The sequence below is a fragment of the Euprymna scolopes genome, chromosome 35, assembly GCF_053919585.1.
Source record: "Euprymna scolopes isolate OS-2025 chromosome 35, ASM5391958v1, whole genome shotgun sequence".
Classification (NCBI taxonomy): domain Eukaryota; kingdom Metazoa; phylum Mollusca; class Cephalopoda; order Sepiida; family Sepiolidae; genus Euprymna; species Euprymna scolopes.
Window position 1 is genome coordinate 16,502,192 of NC_136516.1, and position 15,541 is coordinate 16,517,732.

At 36.8% G+C, this 15,541-nt stretch overlaps 1 protein-coding gene across 1 annotated transcript in view; it reads left to right on the forward strand.

The window, feature by feature from the left end:
- The window catches only part of LOC145259712 (matrilin-1-like), a 246,121-nt gene that overhangs the window by 125,139 nt on the left and 105,441 nt on the right, over positions 1 to 15,541 (forward strand). The gene's annotated exons all lie outside the window — the stretch shown is intronic.

Consider the following 15,541-nt stretch of genomic DNA (forward strand, 5'->3'; position numbering starts at 1 on the left):
ATATATTTGCATGTATGTGTTTGTATGTATACTCATATACGTGTTAAATATATATATATATATATATATATATATATACACACACGTTAAATATATATATATATATATACACATGTATGTGTTGTTCGTGTAACATTTTACCAACAATTACGAACATAACCCGTTTCTTCTGTAACACGCATATATATATATATATATATATATATATATATATATATATATATATATATATATTTCTGTGTATTGTGAAGGATATCTTATACGAGTAAACGGGTAGGTTATCGTTCTAAAAACAGAAATCCCAAGTGCACCCCAGACGAAAAGAAGTGACAATGAAATCAAAACCTGAAAAAAAGAGGTCGAATAATAAAATACGATCGGTCGACTTACCTTAACTATAATATCACTGATAATCTAATTTAAAAATGTCCCTATAATATTGGCAGAGCGGTTTCGATCCCGGTGCATTCTAGCTATACAAGAAAAACTGTATAAACTGTGACGTCTATGTCTGTCGATAGTGAAAGTAGGCCACACGTTTCTGTTTTATTTTTATAACGCTTATGAGAAAAATATGTATGGAAGCCGTAATTTATACGTATTATTTGCAGTTTTCGGATTCCTGTTCTCATATTGGGTATTATTCGTACAACGTTTCGGACGATGTAACCTTCGAGTTTCTTAAAGTGCATCTTGTCGAACTCTGGAATCTGCACAAAATTTCAAGCAAAACATTTTATTTAATCCAGAGAAATTACATCAACCGCAACGCTGTGAAAATATAAAAAATAGTGACATTTTTTTTTTTCATCTAATTTACGCACAGCTGTTGGTACACGTTACAGAAACATGTACATCAAAATAAGTCAGTTTACTCGTCATAGTATCGAAACATTGTATAATTTTTTTTTGGGGGGGCAATGTTATTTTGTTTCTCAGTTGAATAGTAATAGTAATAGTAAACATTTCTCAGTCAAAAATATCTTCTTTTTCATACTGTTAGAAATATCTTTTTCATACTGTCGAAAATATCTTTTCGTGCTGTCCAAAATATTTTTATAATATGAAAATATCTATATTTCTCTAAGTCTATTTTATATTTTAAAAATATTTTATGGATGGGAAAATTCCATATCCTCAACACTCAAGAACGGTAATCCGAATAAGCATTATCAAACACTGACAAGATCTGCGGAAATTCCAAGAAAACAGAGAAATATATTTTACTAACAAATGTTTTGATAAATAAATTTTCTGGATAGCGCAAAAAAAAGGATTTTTTTTTTCGCAGAAAAACCAATAACACACAGCAAAATATAATTTTCTTTTTTAGATTTCTATGCAAATAGTCTATTTATTTTAAGTATACAACTGGCATAAATTAGATAAATTGATAAATATTAACAAATCCTCAGAAAATAATATTGTGCTACATAGTTCAATGCAAATAAAATCACATTCTAAGAGAACCATCTTTAATTTACTCTTTCAATACCTCATTGCAGAATATGTTTTTCCCTAGTTTCTTTCGAATGTTTGCCTTTTTACGTAACGTGTATATATATATATATATATATATATATATATATATATATACACGTTACGTGTGTGTGTGTGTGTGTGTGTGTGTGTGTGTGTGTGCATTATTAAATTCAACGGAGACACTTTGTTTCATGCTTCTTCTTTTTTCTTTTTTTTTAAATTTTTCGATTTTCCGTATAATTTTTTTTATATCAAAATCAAAAATATTAATAAAAAAAAAAGTTCCATAATTGTTGCTATTACGAGCGCTTTCGATTCATCCACGAAATTAAGCATCGATGGCATGAACACTTTCATGATCTTTTTCATAACCCATATTGTCAACGAAGACCTTTCTTAGATTGGAGGGGGGTAGTTATGTTCTTTTATCAAATGTTTATATATAGCACGAGTATCATTTAGATGCATAGTTATTCGCGGGGACAACGTTGTCGTTGTATGCCGAATGTATGTGTTATTTCCGGAGTTACATTCTCCCATGGAGCATTTGATTCTACACACTACATTGGTTTGTTCCAACGTTTTTATAGCTGGTAATGAGTTATTTCTGTTTACAATGCCTCCCCACGGGACAGAGTTAGACACCAAGGTCGTTTTTTAACGTGGAGAAAAGGAACAAAAATAAGAATTGTCTCAGTCGTGAAGCTCCCGAGAGGTGGGAAATGGGAGCTGGATAGTGATTTGCCAGCTGGCCCAAGTTGGGTTGCCCCTACATGGACCAGAAGATTGCCACAAGGGCAATGGTCTTTGCTAGCAGCATCTGATTGAACAGATAGTATTTATTTGCTCCCCTACCGAGCAAATTAGGCACAAGGCCGATTTTTAATGTGAGGAGTGAAGGGGAAATGGGGACCAACTCCCCGGGGAGTAGGGGAGCTGGATAGTGACAATTGGTATGAAGGGTTGCCCCCACATTGACCAAGGTCTTATATGTGGGGTTGCCCCCACATATGGTCTTTGCTTGCAGTATCTGCCGGAACAGATGGTATTTATTTGCTCCCCCACCGAGCAAATTAGGCACAAGGCCGATTTTTAATGTGAGGAGTGAAGGGGAAATAGGGACCAACTCCCCGGGGAGTAGGGGAGCTGGATAGTGACAATTGGTATGAAGGGTTGCCCCCACATTGACCAAGGTCTTATATGTGGGGTTGCCCCCACATATGGTCTTTGCTTGCAGTATCTGCCGGAACAGATGGTATTTATTTGCTCCCCCACCGAGCAAATTAGGCACAAGGCCGATTTTTAATGTGAGGACTGAAGGGGAAATGGGGAACAACTCCCCGGGGAGTAGGGGAGCTGGATAGTGACAATTGGTATGAAGGGTTACCCCTACATTGACCAAGGTCTTATATGTGGGGTCGCCCTCACATATGGTCTTTGCTTGCAGTATCTGCCGGAACAGATGGTATTTATTTGCTCCCCCACCGAGCAAATTAGGCACAAGGCCGATTTTTAATGTGAGGAGTGAAGGGGAAATGGGGACCAACTCCCCGAGGAGTAGGGGAGCTGGATAGTGACAATTGGTATGAAGGGTTTCCCCTACATTGACCAAGGTCTTATATGCGGGGTCGCCCCCACATATGGTCTTTGCTTGCAGTATCTGCCGGAACAGATGGTATTTATTTGCTCCCCCACTGAGCAAATTAGGCACAAGGCCGATTTTTAATGTGAGGAGTGAAGGGGAAATGGGGGCCAGCTCCCCGGGGAGTAGGGGAGCTGGATATGACAATTGGTATGAAGGGTTGCCCCTACATTGACCAAGGTCTTATATGTGAGGTTGCCCCCACATATGGTCTTTGCTTGCAGTATCTGCCGGAACAGATGGTATTTATTTGCTCCCCCACCGAGCAAATTAGGCACAAGGCCAATTTTTAATGTGAGGAGTGAAGGGAGGGGGAAGGGAAAAAGGGGACCAGCTCCCGAGAGGTAGGAAATGGGAGCTGGTTAAAGGTCAGGCATGTGGGGTTGCCCCCACATCTGGTCTTTGCTAGTCATAGCTAGTCATAGCCTGCAGCATCTGCCGGAACAGATGGTATTTATTTGCTCCCCCACTGAGCAAATTAGGCACAAGGCCGTTTTTAATGTGAGGTAAAAACCAGCTCCCCTAAAAGTAGGCAAAAAGGAGGCACTCTGGTTACCAAAAATAATAATTGTCCCAGTATAGAGGGTTTCCCCTCCATTGACTGGTACAAATTATCTTAAGTGCAGCATCTGCCGGAACAGATTGTATTTATTTGCTCCCCCACCGAGCAAATTAGGCACAAGGCCGATTTTTAATGTGAGGAGTGAAGGGAGGGGGAAGGGAAAAAGGGGACCAGCTCCCGAGAGGTGGGAAATGGGAGCTGGTTAATGGTCAGGCATGTGGGGTTGCCCCCACATCTGGTCTTTGCTAGTCATAGCTAGTCATAGCTTGCAGCATCTGCCGGAACAGATGGTATTTATTTGCTCCCCCACTGAGCAAATTAGGCACAAGGCCGTTTTTAATGTGAGGTAAAAACCAGCTCCCCTAAAAGTAGGCAAAAAGGAGGCACTCTGGTTACCAAAAATAATAATTGTCCCAGTATAGAGGGTTTCCCCTCCATTGACTGGTACAAATTATCTTAAGTGCAGCATCTGCCGGAACAGATTGTATTTATTTGCTCCCCCACCGAGCAAATTAGGCACAAGGCCGATTTTTAATGTGAGGAGTGAAGGGAGGGGGAAGGGAAAAAGGGGACCAGCTCCCGAGAGGTGGGAAATGGGAGCTGGTTAATGGTCAGGCATGTGGGATTGCCCCCACATCTGGTCTTTGCTAGTCATAGCTAGTCATAGCTTGCAGCATCTGCCGGAACAGATGGTGTTTATTTGCTCCCCCACTGAGCAAATTAGGCACAAGGCCGTTTTTAATGTGAGGTAAAAACCAGCTCCCCTAAAAGGGGTCACTCTGGTTACCAAAAATAATAATTGTCCCAGTATAGAGGGTTTCCCCTCCATTGACTGGTACAAATTATCTTAAGTGCAGTATCTGCCGGAACAGATGGTATTTATTTGCTCCCCCACTGAGCAAATTAGGCACAAGGCCGTTTTTAATGTGAGGTAAAAACCAGCTCCCCTAAAAGGGGTCACTCTGGTTACCAAAAATAATAATTGTCCCAGTATAGAGGGTTTCCCCTCCATTGACTGGTACAAATTATCTTAAGTGCAGTATCTGCCGGAACAGATGGTATTTATTTGCTCCCCCACTGAGCAAATTAGGCACAAGGCCGTTTTTAATGTGAGGTAAAAACCAGCTCCCCTAAAAGGGGTCACTCTGGTTACCAAAAATAATAATTGTCCCAGTATAGAGGGTTTCCCCTCCATTGGCTGGTACAAATTATCTTAAGTGCAGTATCTGCCGGAACAGATACTACACTTTGATCTTCTAACCACAAGGTTTTGTGAAATTTAATTTTAGAGTTACTGTCAGCAGGCGTCAAGTATCTACGTACGATATTTTTAATTGCGTTTTTCTTCGATTCTGAAGTTAGGTGTCATTTGATTTTAGTAAAATATATTAATGGAGTTTGCATTGCGGTGTTGGCTAATATTATTATTAGGATTTTTAAGGGATTGTAGCATTGGTTTTATTTGTTCATCAACAATGTAATTAGGGAAATGATTGTTGAGGAGTACTTGCTTAATGTTTGTATTTCAATGAGTAGTGTCTTTTTTGTGGAGGACATCATTTTAACGCGATTTAATAAATTTATTATGGTTATTTTGTACCTTTGTGGGCACTCATTTTTTAAGTTCCTTGGACCAACTCTAAATGAATTCTACATGCCTTATTTAGAGAACAAAATAGTTATAAATAATATAAAGCCCTCTATATATGTACGTTATGTGGACGACATCCTTATTTTAGCTGAAAATAATGAAATGATATACCAATTACAGTACCTTTTTAAAAAAAAAACTCAATCCTTAAACTTACAGAAGAGTTGAATAATAACAATAAAATTTCATTTCTTATTGACACGTCCAATAATACTTTAATACTTCTGTATATATAAAAAAACCAACGCGCATAAACTCCAACCTCCTGAACTTAAAAGAATTAGAATTTGGCAGGCGTACGTCGACTTTAAATGCTCTTATACGAAAACGCTAAATTCTATACGTTTATACGTTCAAGTTGGTTCCTTTTTAGCTTTCTTACCCATCTGAGTATATAGGTGCAACAGTAGCGACCAAAGCTTCAGCGCTAAATGTTTTGGTTTCTATTCTAACTGATGGCACCAAAGGTGTATATATATATATATATATTTATTTTAAAATTACTACTGTATATGGGATATAATATAATAAACAACAGAGAATTGGCACTATAATCACAAATACGAATCTACATAATTTAAAATATCGTATTTAAGCGTATTTTACGACCTGGCAACCACGGACTCCCTGCTAGTTGTACATATACATTTTTTAATTTGGGTTCAACGGGTACATTGTTGAATTTGGTTTCAACGGGTACATTGTTGAATTTGGGTGCAAACGGGTACATTGTTGGATTTGGGTGCAAACAGGTACATTGTTGAATTTGGGTTCAACGAGTACATTGTTGAATTTGGGTGCAAACAGGTACATTGTTGAATTTGGGTGCAAACGGGTACATTGTTGAATTTGGGTGCAAACGGGTACATTGTTGAATTTGGGTGCAAACGGGCGCATTCTTGAGTTGTCTTTGAAAAGGATGATGGTATAGTTTGCGCTAATATGCGTACTAGTCTGAAAAGCGATTTTCTCACCACACGCGTTTCTATTGAAACGGATTTTGCAGAAATCTTGTAAGGTCAAGTCGCCCTAGATTACGGCATTCCCGCTTGTCGGAAACGAGGCTAATGGGACATTCAAATAACTATCGACTTAATTGTTCTTTCCTTATCGTTTTTTTTTTACCACACGTGTCTTCCATACTGACAGCTGATTGCGTCAAGTGCTTAAAAAGGAAATAAATTTATCTGCCCCCCCCCCTTTTTTTGTAGATAAGTTGTTCCGTACGGCGGTCTGTGGTCACGATTCAGTTAAAACTAGCATGTTTAGCTGCGTCCACGTGTAGCTTTTAGGAGCTCTGACCGTCGTTTGGACTCGCCGGCTCGTTTCAAATAATCTGTTTGCCACCTCACGCTAAGATTGAATGGATCAATATTGTATTAGTGCCTCTGTCTAGCGGTTGGTCTGTCATGCTAAGTTAATAAATACCGTGTTTGTTGGTCTATCACGGTTGGATTAAAAAATCTATTTTCGTTAATCTCATAGTTTCATCGGTCAGAGGTGATAGAAAAATAAATCCTGGTCACTCGTTTTTATGGTACTACTCTCGTCTTCGTAGCTCTACAGCTTTTTGAATTAAAATAAATAAAATTTTACTTTTGGAACGACTCCCATGTACATATATATATATATATATATATATATGTACATATGTATATATATATATATATATATATATATATATATATATATATATATATATATATATATATATATATATATATAATTATTAAATACAGGTACTAGTGTTTTATCATTTCGGGAATCGTCAGTGCAGGGTGTCACGATTAACACCAGTCGATAGATTCGAATCCGGCAACAGAAGCCATCTCTGGCTTCATTAGCAAAGACCTTATCCATTCGGCCACCGTTAACCGCGAGAAATACTGTTGAAGTTTAAATAATTTTTTAAAATTCTTTTTCAAGTCTGTCAGAGTGATCTAATCATTATATGATGATCTGCGCATAAGAGCTAAGTTGACCGACTTTATTTCAACCGAAAGTGCTCAGCAATAAGAAACGAGTTTCTTAAAGGGGCTGACATAGCAGGGAGATCCGACATTGCCAGGGATTAAATATTTTACACTCCCATATTTTTATTGTCATCGAAATCGGTGAAATCGACCATTTTTAAATTAAATCAATCGATTGTTTCCTCTGGGGTTGGAATACCATTAAAACATTGTTCGAAATTATGATTAATAAATTCTTATATACTTATATGTCAATATCGGCTGATACAATTGTATGCAAATACGCAGATAACATTTTGAAAATGAGCAAGTGCAACATAGCGCGGACGGCTCTATACAAATATCGAGCCGTTAGGGAAATAACGTCACGGCAAGGAAAAAGAGTATAAAAAGGAGAGCACGTTCGAGAAAACTATAACATGAAAGACGTCACAGACGTAACGAGAAGTCACACGTGGTGGGAGAATGGAGGAAATAAATGTCGTTGTATAACAAAAAAAAAGAGAGTTTAAGTTATTTCCTATTCTTTGTCTCCTTTGCGACTGAGGTTGCAACGTGTTTGGAAACGTTACACAACAATACGAGTGTAATATTTTTGAGAAAATATTTGTAACATGCCTATGCATAGTAGCTGGACGCCCATCGTTGCCCGGTCGTACAATACGATTAAAAATATTTTAATTCATGAAGATTGTGTATGTATTATAGAATCAATCCATTATTGAATATTATATTACGAGGAATCTTGCCCGGTGGACCAAGAAAGAAAACAAAAATTGAAATAAAATATAACGATAATGTCGTTCATTAAATTCCGTCTGTCTTTCTTTACAATATCACATGAGCCGATATTTGGGCTTGACGATGAATGCCCTGGAAAAGTCACTTTTGATTATTGCTTACTTTTAAAATATGCAAATGAAGAAATGATTTGCGGCGTGATAGGAACTCCGAATCTCCTAATTGCATTCTTAGCAATTACTGCCATCCATAGTTGTTTTTCGTCTCACCACGTTACGGTTACCACCTGACGAAGGCCAGAGGAATAGTTGGCCGAAACGTCGCGAAACAACAACTAAGAAAGATGAGGATAATAGTCCGGGATAAATAAACGAATAGATAATACTCATCTCGATAAACATTCCAACTGATTAAATAATGTAGAATTTAGATGAGTTCAATTACCTCGGAGGTATTAACCTAAGTCGGCTTACAACTGGTCATTTTTAGTTCGACTAGATTCAGTTACGCGAAAAGAGATGAGTCAGGCATTCGATTCTCAACAACCCGGTACGAACAGATGACGAGGGACTTCAGTATCAGAATCGATTTGTTGCCCCACCTACCCATCCACCCAAACACCCGACCATGAAGAAGTGACTAGTCACGAAATACAATAACTGACCTGTAAACGTGATACTGTTTAGTCTGCGGTGATCTTGTTTGATGGACGGCGATGAGCATAAAACATCGACTACTAGGCTCCGCTTGAGTGGGCTTGGGAAGAAAAAGTCTGCTAAAAACATGGGTGCTGATTGGTGGAAACCATCTTGTTTTTTTTGGGGGGGGGCTACTGTTATCTCGCTCTTACGAGGATAAAAACTAAGATATAATTGCATTAAACCTTACGTCGAGAATCCTTATTCCAATGTACAATAAATTTCGTTGTACGATTTTTATTCTAGAAAATGCATCATGTTTAATGCTTAAGCTTAAGGGGTCTTAATAAGTAATTGAAGTTCAGGGAATCTTGCTTACTCATTGTCTTATGACTATGGATTAAATGTAATGCATATTTATAGAATTCTGGCTCTGACATTGATATTAAAAGCCCACTTTTTCTATTAGTATTTAATTGCTTCCTCCAGCAAAATGTGACACAAGGTCGTTTTTAATGTGGGGTGGGGGAACAGCTCCCCCAAAAGGGACATTCTAGAAGTAAGCAAAAATAAAAAAAAAGTATTAGTATAGAAGGGTTTCCCTTCCATTGGCTAATGACAAATTAACTTAAGTATAGCATCAGAACAGGTACCACACTGCGATCTTAGCCCGAATGCCAGATAGTTTTCATTTTTAAATAGAAAAAGTAACTTCTGAATATACTCAGTCATAGAAGCGACTAGCTGAAGCTTAACTTATAATATTCCGTTAAAAAAAACGAGCGCTAATCAATTATTCATTTTTATTATTTATTAGTAGGGGTAGGCTATAGAAACAAAATTTTTCAAATAAATGCCAAAAGTGGCTTATTACCTTCATTTATATGTAAATAGATGGGAACAAGTGATTTTGTTCAAAACGGGTCAAAATTGGAGGGTCGCTGGCCCCAAACGTGATTTGACTGCGTCGACGCGTGAAAATGGCCCAAATTTCGCCCCCGAACACACTAAATCACTTATTGAAAGCCACAGGGTGCATTTTTTTACTATAAATGCATTTGTATCATTAAATCTAACATTCCCATTGGCTATCCCACAAGTATAGGGTTTTTTAGGGTATCTCAGAGTCCAAAATGGGTCAAAATTACCCCAAAATTAGCCAAAAATGGTCGGAAATCACGGATTTTCCAAAATGCACCTCCCATCGGCCCAAAGACACCTCTACATGGCAGAAACTGTTGGGAAATGCTTGAAGCAGGCACTCTCCTAACTTTTGCACTGTTAATGAGGGGTATAAGGACCTTTAAAAGGGGCTAAATCTGGCCGATTTAGCCAAAGAGAGTCAAAAAGTCCCTAAGAATCAACATAGGTTGTCAAAAAGAGGCTTAATTTGAGTTATAGATGGAAAATTACCAAATAAGGAAATGTTTTCTTTCTGTAACAATGCAATGGCATCTTTAAATAGACACGATAACATTGCATTGCATTAATTGTGAATTTGATTGAACTTTGCTTTCTTTTTCAGTTAGTAAAATGCAATGAACATGGCTGGTATAGCAGGGCAGATTGACGAAGATTATAATTACGACGATTGGACTTATCTTCTGCTTGATTCTCTTCCAACTGAGGCTGAATGTGTTCAAGCTGTGCAACATCATGCTGCCAAATATGGTACCACGACACAGAAAAATCATATTCACCAGTTCTCCTTGCGATTACTACAATTGTGGCAGAAAGCCTTTGAAAGTGATGTTCGTTATGTTACAATACCTGGGATAAAACATAAACTTGATCGATCGCTAAAAATTTACGACAAAGATGTCTACAAAGCAAAGGGTTCCAGACGTGTGAATATGATTAAATGGAAACGAGAGCACCATGTCCTTCTCAATATACTTTCAAAAGATGTGAATCCTGATGAATTTGATGTACATGAACAAAGATTCTTTGTCGATCAAAAGTCTCTCTCTCGCAAATGGCTCATTGACACTTTCCATGTCGATATGGAACATGAACGGTTTCTGGCAGAGCAAGAACTGCACAATCGTTTGGATTTGGACGATTATCAATTTGAAGTGGAGGATATAAGTGACCAATTGCCAGAGCATGATACCTCAAACAATTTGAACTACTCATTAAACAGATCTGGTACAATCCGTAGCACCGTCCCATGTACCGAGATCGCCACCCAAACACATGTCACTTACAATCTGCGAACTGGTGAAATAACAAAATAATTCCTTTGCTAATTACTCATACCTTTTATCAAGTTATTCAATATATTGGTTACAAATCGAGAAATAGCGAATCGAGGGCCATTTTCATCAATTTTGGGGTAACTATGAGAACAATATGAATTCAGACTCTTCTTGGACAGCATTTTATTGACATTCAATGTTCAATTTACAATTAATTACTCTCTGAGAAGTTGATGTAGTAAAGTTACGATGTTTCTAAAAAGTATCATTGATGAATGAACTAATGATTCATATGTTATGTACCGTAAAGCGTAATTTTGTCATTTTTGGATTGTTTTGACCCTTTTTACATCCCCCAAAGATCTCTAAATACCCTAAATACAAATGGATAAGATAACAGGGTGGTTATTTCAGTCTTCCAACTGTAAAAAGCCATACAGGAGTGTTTATAGGAGCCCGATGAGATATAATACCTGCATTTTGGGGATTATCCGTGATTTTTGTTCATTTTTGGCTAATTTTTGGATAAATTTGACCCATTTTGGACCCTTAAGATACCTTGAAAAGCCCTATATAGGTGGGATAGCCAGTGAGAATGTTAGATTTAATGATATAGAGCAATTTATGGTCAAAAATTGCACCCTGTGTGGCTTGGGAGGTGCATTTTGGAAAATCCGTGATTTCCGACCATTTTTGGCTAATTTTGGGGTAATTTTGACCCATTTTGGACTCTGAGATACCCTAAAAAACCCTATACTTGTGGGATAGCCAATGGGAATGTTAGATTTAATGATACAAATGCATTTATAGTAAAAAAATGCACCCTGTGGCTTTCAATAAATGATTAAGTGTGTTCGGGGGTGAAATTTGGGCCATTTTCACGCGTCGACGCGGTCAAATCACGTTTGGGGCCAGCGACCCTCCAATTTTGACCCGTTTTGAAAAAAATCACTTGTTCCCATCTATTTACATATAAATGAAGGTAATAAGCCACTTTTGGCATTTATTTAAAAAATTTTGTTTCTATTATTAGATGATTGGTTTCATTTCACAATTATGCTGGATTCTATTTATGCATAGTTTCTACATTCTGCATAATTGCATATAATGTAAGATGAAACCGCTCTATTAAACGGAAAGATATATGACCTTGTGTGTGTGCGAAAAGCCTCTACCAAACTTCTCTCTGAATATTTTATCTACAGAGTTGAAAAATATGTAGTGTACTTGAACCTGTAGCACACCATCGATTTGGTTTTTAGCCGGCAAAAATTGTTTCTGAGAGGTCAAAACTGAAAACAAAACAATTGAATTTTGCAGGGTAAGTCGGATAAAATATTACTACTGTTACTTTTGCGCATTCGCAAAATTAAACATTCATAGCTCACTTGCTTAATTTTTAACCTTTCGTAGTGATCTGTCAGTGGCTTGGATAGTAACGACGCTGGAGAAATAAATAACGACTAAGGCTAGAGCGATAAACGTTTTTGCTTTGATTCTAGCAGATGGTAACCAAATCATATTTTTTTATATATATATAACTTTTAAAATCGTTATTATATATTGGATAATAATTAACAGAGAATTGGCTCTATAATAATAAAATCTGCAGGGATTAAAATATAATATTTATGCATACTTTACGACCGGGAACCGCCGGATGGATTGCTAGTATGAAATATTTGAAAGTTCAGCTGAAAGATGTTGCCCAAAAGAACTTTAAATTACTCAAAGCAAACTGAAATTTGAGAATCGATTTCTGATATATACTAGCAGATTATTCGGTGGTTCCCGGTATTAAACGTAATGTTAAATTCCTTTTAAAAAAATGAAGTAAAAAATATGTAAAGATAGTGACGTATTTGCATGCGAGTATTACGCCTTTTCTAAACAGTCCACTTCTTGTGAGTAAAAAAAAAAAAAAATACTCGAACTGGAATCGAAACTAAAACTTAAAGACAAGGAGTCAAGTACGATAACCATTACTCCAGCTTGTCGCGATCTTTTAAAAGTGTTTTCAAATCTACTTATTAACATAAGGAAGCTGTCATGTGAATGATTTGCACATGCGCAGTCGCGAAATAGACAAACATAAAAATCCGATGACTCTCAAGTACTAATTTTTCAATTTTTACTCCTTAGTAGCCCTTTTCCCGGATGAAAACCAAATAAAACATTTTCCACGTGCCTGAATATCCTATATACCAAATTTTAAGCCTGTAGATTAAAAATTCGTTGAGTATATAGGTTAAGAAGTGTCCTCTCTCACACACACACACACACATACACACACACACATTCTCACTTTTATAGATTAACTAGAAGATGTACCGGACGTTGCCTAGTATGAAACGTAACGTTAAATTCCTTTATAAAAATTGAAGAAAAAAAAGGGGGGGAACTAAGACATGTGCACGCGAGTATTATAGGTTTAAAACAGTTGACTTCTTGTAAGTAAAAACTACTCAAGCTGAGATCGAAACTAAAACCTAAAAATAGTGAGTCAAGTACGATAACGATGAGGCCAGCTTGCCAAGATCTTTAAAAAGTGTTTATAAGCCTCGTGAAACACTTGACAAACCGATAACAGTGTGATGACCCTCAAGTACTATTTTTTTTTCAATTTTGATTTTTTAGCAACCCTTTTTTCTGGATGAAAACCAATTAAAAAGTTCCCCACATGTTTGAATATTTTATATACCAAATTTCAAGTCTGTAGCTCCAAAATTCGTTGAGTATATAGGTTAAGAAGTGTCCTTACACGCACACATTCTCACTTGTATAGATATTGTTGAAATTGCTAAAACATCTGTAATATTTGACTATTATAGAAATGCTTTCATCCCCATTTTATACGCTTTGCCTAAAAATAAAATAATTAAAGTTCAGATTTGTTAAAAAAAAATAATTTTCAAAATCAGGAGTAAATTTTGTACTTTCAAATATTAAAAAAATACATCTGCACATAGAGAACTCTACAGGAATATATAAAAAAAAAACTTTAAAAAAAAAAAAAAAACTGAAAGCCAGATTTGTGAAATCATAAGCAAGAAGAACTGGCATAAAACTAAATATAGCTCATATTTCAAACCTTTACCGTAACAGATATGTTCCAAAATTCACAATTCGATTACTTTATAAATGAAGTAAATTATCAGTCTCGCACGGTGGGGTGATGTGACACAAGGGTCGGTTACTGGGATTTGTAAAGCTAGCATTCTAGAAGAACAGCACCCTTGCCTGCAAAAATGCCTCGGCAACCCCGCCGATATTTTTCGCGATTAGGTGCTTAGTATACTAAGCTAACGCGATTAGTAATTATTAGGGCTATGACAACAGCATATTCTTTTCATTGTTTGGACTCTCGAGTGTGTATCCGTTGATATCTTATATGCTTTTATATAGAGTGATGTGGTTCTCGGTTGATTTACTATGTCTAAGTGTGTCGGATATATACTCGAGAGTCAAAAGGGCGATTAGAATATTCTGTTGTCCTAGCCTTAGTAATAACTATCACCTTCTCAAAGGGGAAAGGCAAAGCCTGGTAGGATCGGCCTCCTAGAACAGCACAGGACCAGTGACATAGCTCTGTTAACAGGGAACAATCGCTCGCACCAATGGCAAAAACTCTATTAGTTTCTCGTGGAAGATAATAAAAAAGATTTGAAACCTATGCATAAAAAAACACTAGATTTTTTTATTATTTTTACTCCGTTTAAAACAGAAAAAAAGTTATGGACCATTGATTTGGAGTTATTATTAATGCCAAATTGATGGTTGGATATGTGGTTCAAGCTTGTTTTGGCATTAAATACTAATCTCTATTCGTAATTAACTGTACACCAAATGGATAGCATAATACTTAGCACACATCAAGCAGATAGTCAAATTCTTGCCAAACGCGTCCCAGCATTGCCTTGCAATTGTTGCTGAAGCTTCTGTTATTCGAGCCTTCAGCTCATCCACATCTCTTGAAATGGGAGGCACGTAGACCAGTCCTTTCACAAATCCGCCCCTCAAAAAAAAATTGCAGTGTGTGAGATCTGGAGATGTGGGAGGAACGTTGAACAAGCGTTCATGATTCAGTTTTTGACAATACAGGCACACAAAACGTCTTTTCTGGTTGAGTGAACGCTTCTAGTGAATCTCTAAAGAATTTTTTAAAAAAATCAATAGCCTTACAAAAAACTTAACAACGTATTTAGCTTTAAAATAGCACCAATTTTATCTTACTACCATTCATAGTTAAGCAGATATGAGGACTTGAAATGTGCCGAAGACTTTTGGAACACCTTGTATGTATGTATGTATGTATGTATGTATGTATGTATGTATGTATGTATGTAGATATATAAGCTCAAATAGCAGCATTAATTCACAGCTTAGTAACTTACCAATTCTGTTGGCTTCTTGACAATTGATGACGTTTCTAAAAGCCCTAACAGATGGCAATGCCCTTTTGTTGCATTCCGACCACAAAGGAATCTGCATATAAAAGGCCATCGTTCCTTTGCCAAAAAAAAAGCATCTGCATAACTACTTTATTTCCGTTGTTCTTTATACGTGTCCTTTTTTCTTTCTTTTTTTCTTTCTTTTTTTCTTTTTTTTTTCTTTCTTTCTTTTGAGTACATAACCGACATTTTGGTAACGCCGG